General features: G+C 34.1%; 1 long non-coding RNA gene across 4 annotated transcripts in view; it reads left to right on the top strand.

Moving 5' to 3' along the window:
* Window positions 1-23,744, top strand: part of LOC137855245 (uncharacterized) — a 58,058-nt gene extending 34,314 nt beyond the window's left edge. For 2 of the 4 annotated variants that reach the window (XR_011095631.1, XR_011095632.1), the window contains 5 exons: window positions 1,848-1,905; window positions 3,445-3,531; window positions 5,153-5,301; window positions 21,868-22,052; window positions 22,938-23,744. This is a non-coding gene — a long non-coding RNA (uncharacterized lncRNA). The remainder of the gene's footprint in view (window positions 1-1,847; window positions 1,906-3,444; window positions 3,532-5,152; window positions 5,302-21,867; window positions 22,053-22,937) is intronic. The other 2 variants (XR_011095630.1, XR_011095633.1) reach the window with 1 other exon arrangement.
* Window positions 23,745-24,109: the final 365 nt, after the last annotated feature.

The raw sequence follows: 24,109 nt of genomic DNA, 5'->3' as shown, positions 1-24,109 counted from the left end.
TTTTTTCTTCCTACAGATGATAGCCCTTCACAAGCTAAGGAAGGGGGAAGACGTTGTGTATGGTGCAGCTCAGCTTTCTATTAACATGCTTCTTAGAAGCATTCAAGAGAAAATAGTGTTACTGGAATTTTAGAGGAATGTACAAATAAATGAGAATTAATTGGCTTCTTACTTATGGACTGTTTAAAGTTTGGCTGAGGATTCCTGGTGCAGCACTCTGTAAGAAAGAGTACTGTATAAGCTCTATGAAACAAAAAGCTCAAAATGACTGAAACAATCACTTCAAATAACACAATTTAGTATTTCCTTTCATTTACTCTAAAAGTAATCACAGTATGAATACTATCATGCAACTAATATTTCAAATAATGTCCTGGTGAAATGTACCTACAAACAAAAAAGTCACAGACCAGAGAAGATTTCTTTTGAAATAAATGAGAATGTGTTCAAGGTTATACTTATTTGTGTAATCCTAGATCTAATTCTGAACATGGTAAACTAGATTTAAATTTGCTATAGTCATTCAAATAATCTGTATTATCACATGAGTTGATGCCCTTAATAAAACACTTCCTAGCACTTGTTACTTGTGCAGCAGTATTATTCACACACACCATTTTATTGTCAGAGGGGACTAACCCCACTTTCTGTTCTTCCACACACTCTGCTTCTGAAGAAACTCCTTACACCTGGAATCCTGGAAGGTGACAGGTGATTTTTTGAAGATACGAGGGAGACACACTCTCGCTCCTCCTGTAGCCATACCCATGCTTGAATAATAAAAATAAATAAATACATAAGCAAACAAAATTTCCACTTGGAATCGTACTTGACCAATAATGTTCCAGGTAGTTTTATCAATCCTTTTCACATAATTTGTTTTTATTAATGAGGTATTAATAACATATATAATTACAAGTGGGAACCAATATAATAAAAAGAGAGCTAACTTCTCAGCTTACATATAGGCAGAACCTTCACATCTTTGTATAGATTTAACTAACTTAACACTTACAAACCCACTCTTTGGAACATCATATCTTGAGAAATACATCCTGAGTGGCTATCCCCTGCGTAAATTTTGAGGAAAAGCTATCCTGTTAAGAAGATTAAAAAGAGCAACTCATGATCATGATAGATGGAAGCTATTAGTAAATAAAAATTGCATAATATTTTAATTTCAAGACTACTGTGAAAATTAACACAAAAATAATGTTTAAGAACATGTGCTAGCTATCTTGACAGGAGGATTTTAGGGATTTCTGTATTTTGATGATTTAGTATCACACCAGCTAAAAAGATTAACATCACAAATTTCCTAGAAAAAAACACACGCATATTCTGATTTGCAGAAGGTCACAAAGCTTTAATTGCAACTTAATCATTTAAGAAACTGCAGGAAGAGGCTTGGATCATGAAAAGAAAAGCAGTCTTACACCATTAGCAGTATATGGAAACACATGCTCCCAATTTTCTCAGGCAGGTAATCCTAGGGAAGAGTAGGTGAAAGACGTCAGTTGTTAGCGATGCTTGGCTGGAAAGCCTAACACCTGTGGTGTATTATAAACTCAGATCTCTTCTGGTTTTGTTTCTACAACAATTTATATATTAAAAAGCTTAATTTAGAAGCCATTATACTTTCCTTTCTGAAGAAGTGTGTATATCTCTATCTTGTTTGTTTGTTTTCATTTGTCATACAGGTGTATTTAGTAGTCCATAACAAGATATGGGATAAGAATGATGTACACTAACTTGCAGCTAATGTAAAATTACCTGATGATATAAATAGAGGCGGTTTTCATGTTTGAACCTCAATCTATTTAAACATTTCTCCTTGCATGCACTAGATGAAAATACACTGAATAATAATCCTGGAAGAAACAATTTAGAACTTCCCAGCTGCAGGTGAGTTCTGTAATCACCCTATTACAGATTCATACTCACTATTTTGTTCATTCTCTTTCCAGCCCAATATTTATTTATTTATTTTTAAATTCATTGTTCCCTTTTGGCACAAATTCAATAGGAGGCTGAAGAGATCTTCTGGAGAATCTTCTCTATAGATCTAGGATGGGAAATGTATATAAGGCTGTTCCATAAAGCACACAGATCAAAGATTAAAGTTAAGACTGAGATAGGCGTTCGATCTTCTCAGATGTTTAACCACTGGTATATCTTGTTGCCTGTTAGGATACTATGAAAAAATTGACCAGTGGCTGCACTGTAAACAAAGCTGCAATTTTGTTTTTTTCAGGAATACTGTCTTGCTTGTATGTTGTGTTCTGGAGAAAGCCTATTGTATCAGTCAGGAGTAGGATGAAATTTTATGTATTCTCCAGGCTAGTTTGGTTCAAGCTGCGCAACAGTGAATTTTGGAGACACTGAATAGCTACGAACCAGTGGTTCTTCAAGCTGTCTAGCTTCTTCAGCTCTAAGTCCTGTGTAGACATGCTCTGTGTCTTTCTGCATGTAGATGAGGGCTATTGTTTCCAGAACCAGTCTGTAACTTGTGTGATGCTGAATCTGCTTTGGATTCCAGTCACACTATTTTTGCTTAGAGCACAGGCAAGCAGCAGCAAGTCATGGACTCACTTTCAACAGAGGCTGAGCTGAGTCTGTTTTGTTCTGGTGTAGAGACAGACAGTTTTGAGCAAGGAGAAAATCCTCACATAGCCAGTCATGAGTGGTAGCTGACAGCACCAGGTCCCAAAAGAAAATGGCACCTGACTGTGTGAAAGTTTTTTCCCTATTTCCCTGTCAACCTGTTTGGCTCTCGGTAGAGGAGTACTGGAAGTACTCAAACAACATATACTGGTCAGCAGGTACAGCATATACGTGAGGAGCTGAATGCCAGATTATGCTTGGAGGCATTGCTTTTAATTGTCACTTCTTAGCCCAGGCCAATACTTTGCCATATAAGTACCTCTAATTTGTTCATATTCCAAGTGAAATGGCTAGAGCTCTAAAACAAGTAGAAGAGACACTTGACAGCTGGCATGAGTCACAGTGATGATGTGGAAGCTTGGAGCTGTGCTTCTTAGAGTCTTGTTCACAGACCACGAAGACCTGAGCTATAAGCTGTTTGGCTCTACTTCTAAGTGAATGCCTTAATCTCTGGCAACGTTACTGAGAGGAAAATGTGAGCAGCTGAAAGACTGATGTGGAAGAACCATGCACATCAGGAGTGTAACAAAGAACCTTCATGATTGTAAAATATATTAGCTGAATGCCCTTCCATCCTGTACACATTAACAGGTTATCATCCCAAGAAACCTGTTGATTATAAGTTTTTCTCTAATATTTTAATTTCGTAAGCTCTAGAGCTCTTTATTTGCCTGTTTCTCTAATCACATGTTAGAGTAGGTAAATTTCCAGACCTACTTTAGGTAACCCTGTGGAGCAAATTTTTTGTTTCACTTTTGTTGTTTACATCTTGTTTTTTAGGACAACCTTAAAGACCTGATTTCTCTATTGAGTTTGAATCTACTGAAAAAGTGAATAGGAGCTATAGCAGATCCTTGAAAAACTATGGTAAGTACACATGAATATGGCCTAGTTAGAAGTTTAAGAAAAAACAATCTTGTAATTAGGTCAGTTGTAAATATCTTTAAATGAAGCTGAGAGAGTGTCAGCTAAGAATTCTAATAACAGACAAACTTGTGGTTTGGTTCTCTCCCCCACTTTCTCAGTCTTTCCCCTCTCCCTCCTCTACTAAAGTTCATCTTAAAGATGCAATGATGAATTTTTTTCAGTAGGTCTCTTTTTGCTTATATTTATACCTTTAATTGCAGCAACTCCATGCATTCTAAATGTAAATATATTTATAAAAGAATCCAGCAAGATGAATATTTGGATATAGCCAAATTCTCCAAAGACTTAGAGACTGGGATACAGACTCGTTATTTTTATTCCAGAAGAATAAAATTATAAGTAATGTTTGTAAATGGAAAGCAATGAATTTAATTAAACTCAAAGATTAGAAATAGGGCTGAAGGTATTCAACAAATTTGAATGTATTACTGGAATGTCTGCTTGAATTTGGCTCAGTCAACGAGTTTGTTCTAAGGGAGTTCTTCATACTATAACTGGCAATAAAAGATTTGGAATAGCAATAGTAGTAGAGAAACTGTATATGAAAAACAATATGAAAACACCCAATAGCCACTAGCCAATATGGCAGTTCAGAGAGCCTGCTTAAAATTAAAAATATGCAACTGTGACAGTGCTGAAAAGAACGTATATCTATTCAGCTCAAGGCTTAATATTAACATGCAAAGAAGCTGAGGGATGTCTTTTCAATGCATAAGGATTTATGAAGTAGATAGGAACAATCAAATCCTGCAAATGCTTCAGCTCAAAAAAATTGTAGTGGGAGTAAAATTACTCAAGGATGTATTAGAAGAGTGAGCCTACTAAGTGGGTAGACAAAGGACAGACAAGATTACAGTGGTTATGGACTGCAACTGCCACCAAAATAACTATAATTTTATTTTGAGTTTAAGGAAGCAGGACAAAACTAATATGGTGTGTGTAAACAGAGGAGGAATGAGGCTGGACATTGACTGGTTAATTAACCAACAGCTTTGAGTTGAGCACCACTTCTGTGTTAATAATGCTATTTTTAATTGTAAACGTTTTAGTTGTAACATTTCTTTAATAAAACCGTGACTGTTCATTTCAGTCCTAGGTGGCTAATTTCAAATTGAAATTTTGATTTTGATCACATACAAAAATTCTTTCTGGCTTTCTTTCTCTTTTCCTTATTTCTTTCTTTTTCAAAAAATATTTTTTCCCTCCAAGCTTGAATAGCTAAAATATTTTGGCCACTTAGAAGAAAATTAAAAAAAAAAAAAAAAAAAAAAAAAAAAAGGAGAGGGGTGGATTCTAAATAAGAAATGTGAGTGTCTTACAGGATGATCCCAAAGGGTCTAAGGATACTACCCTAAGACAGGCAGGTCCGGGCCTCCTGTCACTCAGAAATTACTATATCCTACTTTTTATTTTGATGTTATATGTTATTTTGTTTACCGGAAAGATTCTCATTTTTTGGGGGGGGATGATTGTGGATCTTACTGAACATGCTTTTCAGGGTTGCTCAGATTTCTGTTTTTAAGACCTATGATTTTAAAATTTATCTAATCTTTCCTGTTAGATTCAGTGTGGTGTGAAGCATAAAATTAATGTAGAACTATCATACCCATAAAATTCTTCGTGGAGAAATAGCAAGCAGCTTTTTCACTGTCCTTACTTCACCAGCAGGATATGAAACATGGAAACACTTCTCTTAAAAACTGAACAAAGGTTTGTAGACTACCCTTCTATACAGAAAAATCTTCCATTGTTGCTAAAAGATTCTGATGATCTTGGTTTTCTCCTTTCTACTCTTCATTATTTTAAGGGGGAACACGGTGAGTAAAATTAAAGGTGTTACTTGTGGCGTTAGAGCTAACTAACTCAATCTCCTAGCGATCAGCATTTGATCAAATCTGTCTTTGTGAAAACTTTATCAGTAAGTCATTTTTTACAGATTACTATAGTACTGACATTTTTGTGAAACATTTGAAAATAACCATTTTCATTTGTATTTTCAAGGAATGCTATTTTAAAAAGTATGTGTACTTTTATGTGTAAGCCATAAGAAACAAATACTCTGCATTTGCGACCACATTTGCTTTCTGCTGTTACACTGGTCGGACCACAAAGCCATTAGAATACATTAGTTAACAAGGAAGCCTCAAAATTCAGTACCATCAAATGCTTAATTTGATGTCTGTTAATATGATAGTAGTTCATTGATCATATTCAATTAAATAATTTTGTTGTTCTTTCAGTTCCTTAAGAGAAGGTCTAAGCCAGGATAAAAGATAGTGTTTGTTCAAGGCAGCAGGAGAAGCAACTCCTGCAAAAGTGATACAAAAAATTCCTTTACTATTATAGTAGAGGAAAAGGCAGAGAAGTCCAATGATGCTTCGCACCAAAATTCTATTGTAGCACAAATTAAAGGGTAACATTTCAAATGGTCAGTTGCAAATCATAGAATAGAATAGAATCATAGAATATCCTGAGTTGGAAGGGACCCTTAAGGATCATCAAGTCCAACTCTTGACACCGCACAGGTCTACCCAAAAGTTCAGACCATGTGACTAAGTGCACAGTCCAATCTCTTCTTAAAATCAAGTAATTTAATTTTAAAATATGTACATTCCCAGTTGTATTGACTTTTTTGTCTCTATTGAAGATCACTTGCCTCTTTATCCTTTCACTATATGGGTCTGCCTCATATTATGACAAGGAATTTTGCTGGTTGTCTCCAATTTGAAGGTTAGCAATTTCTACTCAATAAACATCTTCACATTGTCAGTTAGAAATTATTAATTCTAATTCTTGAAAGCTTCTAAATATTTGCTATTTTTGTGATTACTTTGTTGATAAAAGGGGGCATAAGTACTCAAAACATGGTTTTATCCTGACCCCAAAATGTTACCTGAAATTATTATTTGCTGTGGTAGGGAAACATGTGAGGTGCACATGTGTTAACTACAACATAAGTTTTGATCTCAATAAAGTTGTGCCAAAAATTGTTAAGTACTTGTTCTTGCTGTGATGCCATGCTGTATATACATGCATGTTTGTGCTAATGCTAACTTGACAAGAGGGAGAGAGAATGCCTCTGAGCTATCCCCATTGTTTGACCTAGCACTGCCCTTCAAAAAGTGTTAGGTACTAAATGGACCTTTCAAAACTTTCTCAGTTGAAGGAAATACCACTTCGGTAAATAATAAAATAAGCTTAAAATTTCTGAAAAAATGTATGGAACTGACCTTTAAATGTTCCAAACACCAGTAGTTCCATGGCATTACAATTTATTTAACCTTTGAGAGAGTGTTCATTTAAGTCACTCCAGCTTTATTTTATTTTTTAAGTATAAGAAAACGAATTACATCACAAAAGGTGCTTTTATTCTTATTGGGTAACTAATTGTATTGCATTTTATGTTTTTAAAGTCATTTGGTAAGTAAATCTCACAAGTGTTTTTTTTAATTTTCTTTAAATTATTACTTTTAAGACTATATTAACTATATTTTCTAGTCATTTTTCCCCCATCATGGCATTGCTATTTAAGATGCTTTATCTACCAGTGCAGGACTTTGAGAGGCCAAGTGGCTACTATTAGTGCAGTCTTTAGTTTATTCATTTAATATAAGATTAACCATATATTTCAAATGGAAAAGTACTGCATATCAAAAACTATTTTTAAATAACATTTAAGTAATAAGTAGTAACAATCACAAGGGTAGAGGGCCTATAAATCAATCTGCTGGCTCATTTTTCTTCTAGAAGTGTATTTCTTAATATCAATTTCAAGAGCAGAGTGTTCAAAAAGTCCTGTTCCATGCATAGTATTGAGTTTTACTCTTGCTGTATCTGAGTTAAGTTCCTTTTGAAAAGTTGAGTCTTGTTTATTTACTAGAAGGTTTATAAACCGATAAATGATTTTGGGAAGAGGGTAAAATGACACTCCTTCACTGTCAATGTATTATCCTTTCCCTCTGAATGAGGGCATGTGGACTTTGTTGGTGAGTAGCGTAGTACTCATCCCTCTGAACATTTAGAATTTATAATAAGTTTAATAAATTATTATAGAAATTATTGTACAAATTTTAAAACAAAACAAAAAAAGGTGCTGTTTTTCATGAGTGCAGGAACCAATTCAGGAGCCACAGGGTGGTGTTACAAGTATTGTGTTTGTGCACAAAAATCTATTTCAGAGCCCACTAGAAGTGCAATTAGAAGCATCTAATCTGTAGCAAGAATGTTTTCTGCATCTTTAAAAAATTTTTTTTGAAACTGGTACAGACTATACCTTTCATATGATAAAAGCCACTGAAAGCCACATCAGTTTGGTCAGAGACATTAAATAGTAAAAATTAGATTATGAAAGACAAGAAAGCTCTTAAGGTAAATCTTGAAGTACTCTCTTGATATTTCACATGGGTGTTTGGTTATGACATATACCGAGCTTCTTGACTATCTGATTCTGTCCTCCAGTTGTTTTATCAGTCTGTGTGGCTGGCCTATTGTTTGACATGATCCATTGAAAACACCGGAGAATTTGAAGCCAGTTGGGTCAACAGCTTCAGCATGTCTATAAATCCATCTTTTCACAAGCAGAAAAATGTATGTCTGCAAAACTATCTCATGTCTTTTTTTTTTTCTTTGTGTGTGTGTAGATAAACAATTGCATAATTTCTTTTCAAATGCCGAAAACTCTGCGAACAGCTTGCTACAATTATCTTTAAGTTCAGTTTATACTGAAATGGAAATTTCACAAATGGAAATTTCCACATAAGTTAAATGCTTTTAAAGAAAAGACTGATCCATATTTAATAAATGGGCTCATAACACAATTTCAGATTTTTAACTTAATTCAATATCTATGAAATAACTCTGAAGCTTTTGGCTTTTGTCAACCTTACACATTTAAATAATCAGTTATATACAGTTTGCCAATACTGCTTACCAGGCAGGATGCCTGGTAATGAGAAGTATAATACAACTTTAGTTAATAATATGCCTAAGTGCAAATCTTTTGAGTATGTGTATTTCTAACAAAAGAAGATATTCTACTAGATATTCTTACTCTATCAAGCCTTTTAAACTTCCTTTTTTTTTTTTGTCATTTAAAAACATAATAAAACAGTAACCTCAGAACATTGCATGCAATGCAATTCTGATATGCCAAATGACTTTGTAATCATAGCACCATCACGGAATGTTGTTTTCTTGCTTTGTTAATAAAACTTGTGACAACTTGATATCAGAAATAATCTCTTCGTTATTCCTTACTTAATAATGAACTAAATTGCTCATGAACTCTAAGCATAAATTAAGTTTTTGGATAGAGCCATTTCACAGTTTCATACAAAAATGTTTTACAGCCTCAGCCTATATATTTTTTAAAAAGAACATGGCTGAAGATCAGGAGGGAAGACTGTCTGTCTATGCTTTGAATGTTTACCATGTAATGGGAAATAAGCCTCTGAAGGAAGAAGGATATTATTCTATTATTCTTTCTCTGAAAACGACAAAACACATGCTTAAGGAAATTTCTAGTTGCTCTTACCCTGTACCAGTAGAAATCTCTGGGATTATCTCACATTTCTAGATCTTCTCCTTTCAATAATTTGGTTTGTTTTACGCTCAACTTTCTGTAGCAGATGTGACCTTTAAAGGCCTAAGAAAAAAAAAAAAGTTACTAGACCTCTTTTCAGTTCCAGGAAATATGTTTTAGCACCCATTGGGGCTGTCAGAATTTGAAACAAGTTGATTTTTCTCTTATAATTTTATAAGGTTGTATGACTGCTTATCCTTGCTGCATGAATGACGTTTCCAATTTGAACCTCTTTGTTTCTAATTTCAGCAATAAGGTTTGCATCTGTAGACTGTTACATAATAATTCATACCTGGGCTTTTGTGCTGGCAACCACTCACCAGAATTTAAGCACTGTACGTCTGTGTCACTAGTTAAGTCGTTCCTGTGTGGTTCTCTGTCGTATGTCTTCAGGTAAATTGAACTCATGCATCCCAGCTGTGTTTACTTCACTGTGTCTTTGGTGGAGCACTGGCAAATACAGATCATTATTCATTATTCTGAGTATTTATCTTCTGTGTTTGCTTACAAGTATTCTCTGTAGGGTTTAACTTTGTACTCTTGCCCTCTATATTCTCCTTTTTGCTCAGTTTGTGTGTCAGTTTGTGTACTGCCCATTTTGCAGGTAGCTAAGAAAGTTGCAGAAGCTCCACACATTGAGGGTCAGCAGAAAGTAAGAGCTACTCCTTTCCAGAAGGTTGTCCATGGCTCAAAGTGCACAGCCTTTTTAGCGATGCCTTTTTTAAATAAAAATGCAGCATGTAAAGGACACATTAGAAATAAATATTTAGAATACTTATATCAGCTGTCACATTTCCCCATCAAATTGTGCAGGAAGATGTGCATTTAAAAAAATATGGAATTTCTGAAAGAGTAAAATTTTTCTCTGCTTGTACTGGCAACATAAAACTTAACTTTTGAATAAGCTCTCAAGACTTCAGTTTTGTCCAATGTAATAGCTGTATCAAAATTTTCAGAGGAGCTATGTCTGTTTGACTAGCACATCTCAGGTGTTTAAAAAGAGGAGAAGTTTGTTCTACTGAAGTATCTCTAAAGAGATAAAACTCTTAGAATTTCCAAAGAGCAAGTCGTTAAATATTTTGGAGAGTAAGTAACTTATTACTGCAAATGAGTCGATTAATAATAGCAATAACAGATGTTCCCTAACACAATTAAAATTAGGTGGCTAATACACAGAGATACATGTATTTCAGTCTGGCATCTTATTAAAAGAAAAATAGCAATAATCCCCAATTATACTAGATTGATGTCTTCCCTTCTTTCCCATACTAAGTATAATTAGGATCTCTGAGATCTAGTGACCAGTATAAATTTCTGTCTTTGGCAATCCTTTGTGAAGACAAATGAAGACACCTTTATGTAAAATACTATCTTTCTTGTCTGCTAGAGAAGTATTCTAGACTTCAGCTTCCCATCAGGCATAAACCAACCCTCAGAATACTTTGTGTCTTCTGAATATCCTGAGGAAAGATAAATTCATCAAGAATAATAACTTTTGTGAATGCCTGGAGCCAACTTATTCTCTTATACCAATGAATAAACTGCAAGTATACAGTCAGAGATTTTAACTAATCAGTATTTGTGTGGAGAAAGAAAACAAAAAGACTCCCAATGTCATGTTGTTCCTAAGGATTGAAAAATATTCCAGGTTTTTATTACCCAGATTTGTCATATTTTTTTGTGTCCCACAGCTTCTGACAATTAATTTGGGGCATTTGATATTCATCAGGAGAGAAAGAGAGCTCCTACTAAAGACAGCAATTTTTTTCTCTTAAAATGTAAACATACATGACAGGTTTTGGTTTGCTTTTAGTACTGTATAAAAAATACCTGTGTAATCTCTGGCTAAAATTATTTTAAGAAAGTGTTGAATGGTATGTGACAATTCATATGCTTGCACTTAGTTTGCATTTTCTGTTTCATCATCAAGAACTATACAATGTTTTAAAGGTAATTTTACCTTTACCTTAAGCTGACTTCCATCAGCTTAAATGCATCTTTGTACCTAGATACATCTGTGTGTTTGTAAGCTTTTGCTCATTGAATGCAAACTTAAGTACGTATTATTTTCAACATAAAAAGCTGCTAAAACTTTGTGTTCAAGTTGGCATTGGAACATGATCTAATACATTAATTACTACTTTAGTTAGCCTACTTATATATCCAGAGAATAATAATTTTACTTATGAAGCATAAGAACTAGTTAAAAAAAAAAAAGGCAACAAAAAAAATAACTTAGTACACCTTTTTTTAATCAGTGCAACTAAGAAAAAAAAAAAAAAAAACATGACTACAAGGAATGGAAAGACAGAAAAATAAAACTGAGTCCAAGATCCAAAAGCCAACTAAATGGTGGGATAAAAGGTTACATAAAGATCCCATTTTATTTTTCTAATTTTACATGATGGTTTGACTTAGGATTTTTTTTTCTTGCTTCCTTTCACTGCAGTCTTAACTGAATCAGCTCAGTATTGTCCATCTTAATACTTTTCTCTGTAAGTATTTATTCTACTTTAAGTAGAATGTACTACTGTAAGTATTTATTCTACTTTTCTGCATAGGATGTTTTTAAGCAGTTATTTTGGCCACAGACAGAATACATTACTCAGAGTAGAGAATTACTCAGAGTAATAATATTATGCCATTAGTTTTTATTGACCAAATTACTACTATTATTCTTTCTTTTGCATCTTTACTAAGTAGAAGCCTTTCTGTAAATATTACTTACAGAAAACATAGTGTGCTTAAAGAAGTCTGTCAAAAGTGATGCCCTAAGCCTGTAGGAACTGTATAGGTTCTGTTATAGGGGACCTGAGGAGATCGTTGTTTCCTACTCCAGAAGAAAACCTAGAGACTTATTGGACTTAACATTTTCAGTTGTTACCAGGAGGTGCAACCAGAGAAGGGATAAAACTATGACGGAAAGAGTTTAATATCGATCCCAGCTGTGTCTTTAGCAAAGTTTATAAGCGATATGATGCAATCAGATTTTAGAAATGATTATGAACTGAATTAGTTGAAATTAATGCTTTAAAATATGTTAAGGAGAGGAATGAGGACACCAACATATAGTACTCCCTAAATCCTGACTATTGTTCAATGTTTTTCTTTTTAAAGAAAAGAAAATCAGCTCTGTTTTCCTGAAGAAATTTTTGCTTGCTCTAATAACCAAGGAAGTATTGCTAATTTTGTTTTTTCTCCCTAGCTTTTTGCAATAGTGAAAGTAAATTCACCTTGCTCAGAATATTTAAATTTATCAGTGATGTCTATTGGAAGAGGGACTCCTTATATTCCCCAGGCTAATAAATTGGGATTTGGAGCTTTTCAGGGTTAACTGTTCCTAGTGAGATTAATCACATTAGTCTCAGTTTCTATTATTCCTCCTCAAAATCAGGTCACATGCTTTAGTGCCACTTTTTACTCTTTCTCTCAATAATATCTATGTGTTTGGTTTGTCTGTGATTTTTTTAATTATTTTTTTCTATGTATTTATTTTTTCACCATATATCAAGTTTGCTATAAGTACTTAAAGAAAAAGCCTAGTATAAAGTAAAAGTAAAAAGACATAGTATAGGAAAAAATATTTTACAATCATCTCCTATTATATAATCTTATTCCTTTACTTCTATTCCTTACATAGCCTGCACAGATAATGAGTGGTATTCAGCATGCTTTTCAGAGCTTCTCAGAGAAATCGTTTAGCTACATATAACTGCACCTGACTAATCACTATTCTCAGTAGTTTCTATTCTGTATTTGTGTCTTTTTGAATGTATGTTCAATTCAAAGCAGGAATTTTTGTGTGCTATATGAATTGATATACAAATTGATGTACAAAAGAATTTATGTTCTACAGTACTTACAACTATCCATAGTTTAAAACTCAAAATTGGGTTGGGAAAGAGGATAGTCTCTTAAAACAGATACATATAATGCTTTTTAAAAGAATAAAATGTGCCCTTAAATATCTCTTCCATCTTTAAAAGAAAATACAAGAGTAGTTTTTTAGATATTTGCTGAAAAAAAGTTTAAATCTAAATATTATCACAGGTACCTACTTGGAAAGTTTTTTAAATGTGTGTGGCAGTGGCAGGATTGAAATGAGGTACACTCTAATTACTTTATAATTAATACTTTTTTGTTTCTGGGATTAATATACTTTTACATACATGTCACTGAAGTTCTTCTTCCCCTGATCAGTGGAACAATCAGTAATCAAGCTTCAAGGGGGAATGGGATTTTATTGGATATTTGTTCCCATCAAGTGATATCTAAATACAGTATTTTTCTTTAAGTCTAATATAAAGATAGAGTAAGAACATGATATTCAGTCCTTTTGCTTCACTGTGAAAACCTATAATATCCAGATTCTTGGTGGTTAAGTAATTTGGAGAAGGAAATTCAAAGATCTCACAAGATCAATGATAACAAAGGTGAAACCTGCATTTGTAGCTCAGCTAAGCTCCTCTTTTTTTTTTTTTCCTTTTTTTAATAAAATTGATTTTATTGTTTTTTCAAATGTAATTTCCTTTGGCAATGAAAGCTTCCACTGTGTTTTCAAAGGGCTGGGGTCTTACAAAATGTTGGTCTTTTTCCCAGTTACTTTTGCAAATTAACATGTTATGGAATAGTCATATGATAATGTTAGAAAAATAGTGTGGTGACTTTTTGTTGCCCTTAATGTTATTGAAAACTTCATTTATACTTTTCAGGCAAAATTATGCCTTGAAACGTTTTAAATAAATTGGTTAAAAATTGCATTACCCAAGATGTGATTATATAAAATAGGGTAGTCCATTCCCTAGCTCTAACTTGGTTAATAAAGTATTTAATAGGAGTTGCCATGGTAATCAAAGTTAGAAAAGTACTTCTGACGGGAAAGCAGAAAGCAGAGGACTCCTTATCTTGTGATTTTCTGGAGCAGTGGTCTACTCCAATGACTACAGCTAGTCAGGAAGAAAAAAAAAAAAAAAATAGTCTGATGCTTAAAAGCTTTGCTTTTAAGACAAGACATCATAGGATGTCTTGGGTTGAAGGAACCTTAAAGATTGTCTAACTCCAATCCCCTTGCTATGGGAAGGCACACAACCCACTAAGTCAAGTTACTCAGGGTCCCATCCAACTTGGCCCTGAACACCTTTAGGGATAAGACATAGACAAATTCTCTGGTCACCCTATTCCAGTGCCTCACCACCCTATCAGTAAAGAATTTCCTCCTAATATCTAATCTAAAACACCCTTCTTTTAGTTTAAAACAATTTCTCCTTGTCCTATAACTGTTTGCCTCTATAAAAAATCATTCTCCATCTTTTTTTATAAGCCTCAGTCCAGAGGCTTATATGTCCAGTCCGGAAATACTTCTAAATTTCATGGAAATTACTCCTCCCCCTATTGAAGCTCTTTCTGTTTTACAGTTCTCCTGAGTTGCAATATTTTGTTTGGCATAGAGAAAATAATAATAATAATAATAACAATAATAATAACAATAATGATAACAATAATGATAATAAAATATGTAGGACTAAATTAATAGATTTTGAACACAACTAAAGTTAAGAGACTACAGTTCTTACTCCCTTGATTGGAATCAGGAATTTAGGATTCTTGGCTTTTTACTTAGTATGAAAATAAATGGTCTATAGAAACAACTATCTAAGTTATACTTGAGGTACATTTTTTTTCTTCATTTTAAAAGTTTAGAATGTAAATACTAAGGACAGCAATATCTGTGTCTCGCTCAAGGTTGTGGGGAAATAACTCATTGGAAATCCCCAGTGACAATATCTCTCCTGCAGATATTGTATTCCCTATTTTTATTAAATCTAACCTACAGTTAATATGATAATACATAATAATATTGCAAAAATATAGATCTAACTGAACTATATTCCAGCAAAAGAAAGCTCAGATTTGCAGTGGAAAAGTAAATGTGAGCCAAGAAATTCAGTGCTTTTGTTTAGAAGAGAAAAATGTAATTTAAGAACCACCTTTAAGAAAAACATTATTATAAGACTGGCAACTTGAAAGCATGCATGTAATTCTGTTTGGATAGATATTGTTTAGTGAGTTCATTAAATGTGAGGAAAAAGATTATGATTTTCAATTAGAGAGAAGCTGTGGTGCTTTGTAGACAAATGAGCTGTGGCAGAGCCCACGCTATAGAGCTGTTATGAATCTAAGACTGAAATAATTTCTAAAGAAAAGGAAAAATATCTGAAAGTCACATGAAAAAATACATCAGACAGTTGTAGATACAGTGCTACCATCTCAAACTATTTTGGGACTCAGGATTCATAGAAAAATATAACAGTAAAGGCACATTATCCACTATTTCTAAAGGTAAAGAACAGCTTTTCAATATTCCAAACAAGTATTCCAAGTATTTACAATAGCTGTTAAATGACCAATGTTGTTACACTGTGCAATGCATAACATAATACTTCTAATTCCTTAGTGCAAATGTTTCTGTGGAATATAAGAGACAATTACCAGTAATCAATTTTGCATTGATAAAAAAGTATCAGTATGTGAATGAATGATCAATGTTAATTATTTTTTTAATCTTTCTCTCTTAAAAACAACAAAAAAAAGCTCCACTCCTTGCTCTGCTTCAGAAATAATTTAGATATCCAATCTCACAGCACACACAACAGTAATAAAGAGTGAATAGGAAAGGGAGCAATTCATCAAGAACTCACTGGGTGGAATTTGTTTGCCTACATGATTTAAGCAAATATTAATAAAATTCAAAATCTGTTCGCATCTGGTCTTGGGCAGAAAGTTGGACCAAATTCATCAGGCTGTGTTTGTAAGTAATAATTTGTCCAACTCTAATTAAAATCCACTAGTGATCACAGTGTTATATTGGAACTAAATAGAAAATAATCTAAAACAGAAATTATGAGTGTTTCTTCTCCCATTATGCTATACAGATGAGCTGAATCATATTTTAAATCAGAAAACTAACACTTTTCTTTGATTTTTAGGATTTTTTTTTTTAATCAAGAAGTAATAGATGCTTACTTTATAATTAAGAGAGAAGGACTCAATATTCTAGTCCAGATTCTACTAAAATAGCAAGAACTACACTGAAACACTGTAGAGGTGTTTATATGCAACTTAAAATTTGATATGGCAAGGTATGCTTGATTATTTATTGCATAGAGGACAGGGTAAGTCAGACATGTTGGTGAGACTCTCCCATTGAGTCACCACGTTCACAGTGGACCCCATTGCTTTCTAAACTCATCGAACCAAAGAGGGAATGAGCCTAGGTACAGATGAATTCACTCCTAGTCCTAGACTGGGTCAGTCTAAGGACTATCTGGCTAAGGATTATATGTGCTCAATCAAAGATAAAATCTTAGTGAAGCTTACAAGGTTTAGCAAATTATTAATCATTTACTGAGGATCTGTTGTGGCAAGGGGAGACCCTGTCATGCAGCCATCTGCTGTGCAGAAGAGCTCACAGGGCTCTTGGCCTGCTCACTGTTTGTGGGGTAAAATGGTGGACTAATGGACATATTGGTGGGTTTTCTTGGCACATGCTCCATTGGCCCTCAGCTGCTGAGCAAGACATCTGTCTGCTGGTTTGAGCACCCAGTTTGAGACAATATTGTGATTGCTATCTGCATGAGCAAGGTCTCAGGTGCAGCCAGTATACTAGTCACTATCTACCTGAGCAAGTCCTTGGGTGCAGTGTATGAGGAAGGCAACATCCAGACTGAAGATGAGGGGGTTAGAGGGGCGGAAACACACCATCACATAGAGTTATGTTAGTGATGAATAAAATGAATGGAAAAATACTTAGAGCATATTCAAAAAGTCTTATGGTACAAGGTTATTTGTGTGCAGCTGAATAACTGTCCAGAGTAGAATTTTTGGATGGAGGGTGGGTGAAAGGTTTTGTGTTGTAAGCTGGATTTGCTTCCCGTCAGTTGGAAGGGGAAAAAAAGTTTTTGTTTTAATTTTTATTTTTTGTAATATTTCAATTTGTTTTGGGCCAAATCCTCAAGTCCCTAGACAGGCTTTGCTACCACAAAACTCCTATTATGAGGAATATTTCTGTTGATTAAAGAATAAGTCAAGGAATTTTGCCCTGCTATTTAATTAGTAAATGTGTCACTTGCTGCAAGGATATCCCAGTAGTAACATTACATAGCTCTATGATTAGACTCATTCATAGCAGGCAAACCACATACTGTGGCAAGGAAAGCATGGGATTAAAAAATTGGAACTGTGACTTATGATACCTAAGCATTAGCTTTATAAAGCTTTCAAGTTAATTTGGTTTGAAATGTCAAGAGAAAAAGAAAAGCTCTGCTATGTGTGCAAATACATATAATATATAGATGTAGGACAATCTTTGTGAACAATGTTGACAAGAACATAAGCAGGTAGAAGAGCAATGCAGACAGAAATAACAGCACTGGTGTGTAACCAAAATTTGTTAAGCTACTGAGGTTAGTAATGTGGATGAGGGAGGCATGAGCAGAGTGACAAGCATGGGTTTTGAGCATAAGGAAATTATTTGATATGTAATGCCACCAGTTTTCATAATGAAGTTCTCCAGCATCCCTGCCTGCTTTAAACATATTATTTTAAGCATGATAATTTTCAGAGATACTTCCAGATGCTGAAATGCTGCTGTAACATTCTTAGTATCTTCTGTTCTTACTAAGGCAATAAGGTTCAAAGACTGAGCAATTTCTATCCCCTCCTAGGATTAAGACAATTAAAAGCACTGTTTAAGGTACATTTTGCTTCCTAGCACAAAGCTTTTCTTAAAGTAGAAGTTGTGTCAGCAGTCCTGTGACAGTATAAGGGACCACAACCAGTCAAAAGGAATGCAGTCCGGTCCATATATTTGTAGACTAAGCAAGTGCTCTTGCAGTTCCCGACTGCTGTAACAGTCTTAACTAGGTTTGACCAGAACTCCTTCAGAAGGACAGAATAACAAGGAAACTTTAAAGATTTCTTGGTACGTATGGATATGTTTTATTTTCCCTGAAAATTGATCTGCTGTAGCTGAAAATCTGTCTCTAGGCTTACTGGCCTGTTAAGCTGACAATTCTGACTTTATGTTGGTCACTCCTGCATCATTATGAACCTTCTGAGTTTCCTGGCTTTATCTGTGAAGAATGAAGTGCCTAACAAAAATTAGGCACCAGAAATTAGATGTCTGTTTTAAGGGTTTTTGAAGAGGTAAAAGGAATGGGAGTGTTCCAGAAGGCAAAGACCTGAAGGACAATTGGTGTGATTTCAAGTGTTAGTGATTTGCAACAGCTGTATATCAATTACAAAGTCATTTCCAGAGTTTAGATTTCGGCTGGGATAAATGAGATAACATCTTTTTCATTCAGGCACTTTAACTGAAGTCTAAGGAAGATTTATTGACTGGGTATGACAGTGCATTTAGAGGTATAATTGTTCATAATACAGGGTAATATAACTTGGTAATATTAACAACAAGCAAAGAAGCAGGAGTAATACTGATAAAAAATAGTAAGCAAGGGAAAATTCCCAATATTTTTTCTAGATCCCCCTCCCCCCCAAAAACAAACAAACAAAAAACATTTCTAACTACTATCTAGTATTTCAAGTCAGAACAATAATACTTATCAAATACAGTACAGTTTGCTTTAGTTCTGTTTCCTCACATTACCTCTGTTACAGACTTAATATTCCAGTCACATCGAAATATCTCAGTTTTACAATCTGTCCAAAATATAAAACTTTGTTGCACCTGTTCTTCCATCTATTATGCATTATAAATTCTCTCTCTTACTCTATCATTTATTTTATTTTGGAAGCTTACCCATGGCCCAAAAGTTGTTTCTACAAAGTTATAGCAATGAAAGAAATATTGGATAAAGGCTGTACTACAACTGTAAACATTTTAAATGAATATTTCATCTAAAATCAAATGTACGGTTCTTATTGCATTTGGTTGCTGCACAGATTGCAAGACTCATGTTCTTTCTCAGCATAACATCAATAAGCTATTTTCTCTTGCAGCTGCTCACAAGTTTGGTTTGTTGTGACTACTAACCCATAGAAAAACTACTTCAGTATTGGTTCTTACTGATGAAAAGTCTCAAGGCATCTTGATTTCTTGCAGTTATTGTTTGGCTTTTTTTGATTAAAGATGTTTATATTACTATCAAGCGCTTTAACAATTTGTGACAACTATAAATCAAACCATTTTTGCAAATATTTTATACTGATTTTCATAATCAGCTTTCTATTTTCTGTCATATGATTCAGCTTCATTTTGGTCTTGCATTTTTATATTAAAAAAAAAAAAAATTGACATCAGAAATATTTTTCCCAGTTTGAGCTTTTTACTAGATTCGTAAATGTATGTGTAATCTATAAGTGTATCTACATATATACACACACACATATATATAGATACGTATTCCATTCAATATTTACTTGAAAGATAAATCTTTTGTATTCTTCTGTGAAAATAGCGGAAATAGAAAATCCCCAAACAGTGAAAGTTCAGTAGTGACTGTAAGAATATGTGAGGCCTGAGACTTCATACATGGCTTGCAAAGGTTTAATACAAGTGAAATACTCTGGCAATCCAAGCTTATTGTTTCTAAGCTGATTTTTTTGTTTGTTTGTTTGTTTTGATTTGGAATTCTACTAAGAAATTCTTGCAATGAAAGTTTTCTGTCAAAACTTCTATGTGTGAAAAACGTTCTGAGAAGTCTTCTTCCAGCTAAATATCATTGTTGAAAAAAAGTCCTAACTGACTTAAAATAATGAAAATTATTTTCATTATATTTAAGCTAAAAACATTATAATTGCTCACAGTGATTAATCGTGGCAGATACTGACAATGGTGGCATACTTTCTGCACTGTTTACTTTAACCATGTCCTTGCTGATTGCTTTGAAAGCTTTTCTTCTAGAAGTACTATAACCTCAAGTTCAAAGGCTTGAAATAATATTTTCCTGGACAGAAGAATGTTTCCATCAAGAAGAGCTTTTTTTTTTTTTTTTTTTTAATAAGAATACTCTTTATGAGAATTCTAATTCCATAATAATTCCAAATGCTAACAGTTCTACTTTGCATCTTTATTTTTTTAGTGAACAAGTCTATAAACCTTTTTTTTCCCCAAGTGCGACAGTCAAAACAGCACTTATGATGTAGTACACTTACATTGACTGAAACAGGAGAAAATCTTAAACTCTAGCAGAGTCCCTAGATTATTATAGAGTTCCCTATTACTAGAAATAGTTATTTATCCCAACTCTGAAAACACACAAAAAAAACCTTCACTTTTACGTTTGGCATGGACAAAATGATAATCACAGGCAGCAAAGAGCAAGAAACATCCTGCTACCTAGTAGGTTTCCTGTTATATTCTTAGGTTTTGTATCCTGTCATCAGTCATTTCATGAGAAATACAGGTAGGTACAGGTATTAGGTAGAACTGGCTACAGACTGAAGTTATGTTTTGATTGCTGTGCTTCAAGGAAGTCACTTTGTCTATAGATTTGTCGTAAAATGAATTTTCTAACAAAGCATTTAGAAACTGGATCTACAGAAATATAAACACATTTGCATTTGTGAACATTGGTGATAGAAGTCTAGACTTCCACTTCATGGAAGCGTCAGTGAGATTTGCCTCAGCTTGTTGCTGAGAAACTCATCAATGAGGAGTTATTGCAATGAGCAAAATCATTTTTAGAGTCTTTTCAAACAATAGGATTATTTTGCTTATAACTAGTACAATACTTCAACTGTGCGTTCTTTGTTATCACAACTAATACATACAAATTATTTCTCTGACTTTAAAAAAGACCCTTTCCCACAAACTACAAATGCAGTTGTATAAATCAGAACAGATGGTGTTTTAGAGAGAAGATGTGCTAAACTTCTATGAAGGTGTAGTTACTGGGATACTGTGTTGTGACAGATGTTAGTAAGAGCTTATGAGTTTGTTTTGTTTTGTCTTAATTTTCTTTATTGTAGCTTGGTAGTGTACCTCGTGCACTTCGAAACAATATAATCCTATTTTCCTTCGTAGACTTCCAGTTTGGATGTTACATTTTCTTCATAGAGATTCTTGAATGTTCCTGAGTTTTCAACCACTCGAGCATTTAAATTATCTTTTCGAAGAGGAATTTGACTACAGAAGTAAAATCTAATATTATGTACCTCTGTTTTTATTCCTACAGAAAAGAAAGGATCTGTCCAAAGAAAACAGTTGAAAGAGTACGAAAAATGAAAAAAGCATACAGTTCTGTACAACGCTCAACAGACTTGACGTTTGATAGAGCATGTGCCTTTACTTGACAGATCTTTACTTAGAATGGCCCTGTTAATTAGGGAAATCTAAATCCAGGTGATATTAGGAGCGCTCCGTCTGACCTCAACTTCCAGATAACAGAGAGAAGCTTTTAAGGGTTTTCCACAGCTGTGACGAACTGAACTCATAAACGCACAAGAAAATCATGAATTTCTTGCACAATATTTTTTGCATGAATCTAATTATGCTTAGTCAACAGCCTGCTTTTTTTTTTGCCTCAAAGTAGACTAAGTAGGAACTTTATACAGAAAAGTTTCAAAAACGTGGGCGAGCTAGTTGCAAGAATAGACTATATTAGGGACTTTTGGATACTTTTTTATTATTATTTATTTTTTCTGAATGCAGTTTTCTATTTTCCCCTCTGTTCTAGGACCACCGGATGCCCAAATGACATTGCCAACCAAGATTCTCTTGAGAGAATTTCTCAGACAGGAATGATCTCCAAGGAAGTGGACATGGAAGTCTCAACCACCTTGTTCTCTGCAGTTTTCAGTTCAGTTAAGCTCTGGGAATTGCAGGTACAAGCTTAAAAGAACACCCACTTTAAAGACTAAGGTATGAAGTAGGAAAGGATTTTCTTACTCTGGGATCTGCTCTGAGAAACTGAGGATGTGTTCCTAAGAGAAGGAATTGTTCCTAAAAGAAAAGAACTGTCTCTCACTTCCCTGGCTGCCCAGGGAAGTGGTGGAGTCACCATCCCTGGAAGTCTTTAAAAGATGTTTAGATGTAGAGCTTAGGGATATGGTTTAGTGGGGACTGTTAGCGTTAGGTCAGAGGTTGGACTCGATGATCTTGAGGTCTCTTCCAACCTAGAAATTCTGTGATTCTGTGAAATCAGCAAGATCACAGACAGTAAATGTGAAACAGAGACTAAAGATGATCTATACACAGAAAAGATAAGATTGAAGAGGAAGTTCAAATGAATTTGTGGGACTGAAAACAACGAAGACTCAAATTTAACAGAAATGTCACTTAGCATGGAAAACAAGTCATTTCGGTAATATAGAGAATAGTCTTATAAAGAACAAAACAACTATCAACAATCACAACAATGTGTATAGAGTGGGAGGATAAGGGATAAGAGAGAATCTTATCAGACCAAATGAGGGGTAAATTTTAAAGATCCTCCAATGGGAAAACTGAGAAAGATTTGCTTTTAAATGTTTTAAGTCAAGTTAGCTTGTCTTCTTTGTGGACATAAGTCTTTCTTAGTCATAGGAAACATTTATATAATGTTGTCATTTTACATGAGATTTGTGTCTATAAAAAGCAAAATTTGAATACAAACACTGTTTCAGGATTAAATACTAGACTAGCAATATTGTATTTTGCTCTTGTGTTGGTTGTAAACTGACTCTGACCAGCCTAATGGTATTATTGATACTGTTATTTGTACCACGCATAAACTCAGAAACAAATACGTGATCTTCCTTTCCACAGGGAGATGCAAGTTTTGGTTTTGGCAAAGAATCAACCAAGAATTGCAACAGAGAATTTAAGTTTAAGGCAAAAATTGAGCCAAGGTAGGCATCAAGTAGGTATTTACTTTCAAAATACTTATACAACCTAATGAACCAGAACTCTGTCTACACCATAGATTTGGAATTGCAGTCTTCATTGCAGTTTTGCAAAAGTACATCTTTGGTGGTATGCTTGATGGTCAGGTTGTGATTCCAACTATTCTGGCAAAAACTCATTAAGCGTCAGCGAATGACAGGGGAATGAGAGGCAATGATGAGCTAGTAAAGGCAAGATATATTTTCATTCTCTGTGTAAACAGAATTGCAATTGTCATTTCAGTGCTTATGTATCAATGACAACTGGTCTATTAGGAGAGCATTTTATATCTGTATACTGTAACTTTGTGGGCATGCAGGCAGTGGGTAACATACAGCAAGTATCAAATGGATAAAGATTGTATTTGGCCGGGTAAGATACAGAAGCCTGGCAGAGGGGCTCTTGGTGCCACAACACAGCAAGCTCTGTGCATCTTGTTGGATTAAAGACTAGATTTGTGTCTTAGCCAATATAATGTCATGTTGAGTTATGTAAATCCCATCACAGAAATGCAAACACAATGCAGCAGCAGCATTCTTTGGCATGGGCTGTTCAGCTGTTTTCCTCAAACTGATTTGATGTCTTGCTACAGATTGTTTTTCCCTTGCAGCGCAACCATACTGTTAGTTAATTCCTTTTTTTTTTTTTAATTATTAGCATTATTATTTTTTTCTGACTTATTGTGATGTAAACCCCACAGTTTAATAAATGGATTTTTTTTTTCTTAAATGCAATTTTTCTGTATTTTTCTTAAATGCAATTCTTTGGTAGAGCTAGAAAGTTGATATCATAATACATAATAAAAACTATATTATGCAGCAAGGGAGTCAAGCGACATTCTTATTCAGCTAACAAGTATTTAATGTGTAAGGCAAAAATCCGTACTGAAAGTAGGATATAAGTGTCTGATTAGAAAATCAGACAGATTTTCTAATATTGTTTTCAGAGTCTGAAGATACTAGAGACAACCATTGACTGGTCACTGGGTTCAGTAATACCATTTCACAAACAAAGATTATCTTACTAGTGGGCTCTGATAAGTTCAGAGTGCACAC

This window comes from Anas acuta, chromosome 4 (genome assembly GCF_963932015.1).
Source record: "Anas acuta chromosome 4, bAnaAcu1.1, whole genome shotgun sequence".
NCBI classification, from domain to species: domain Eukaryota; kingdom Metazoa; phylum Chordata; class Aves; order Anseriformes; family Anatidae; genus Anas; species Anas acuta.
Note: the sequence above shows the minus strand (reverse complement) of the source record. Positions and strands in the feature narration are given on the sequence as shown.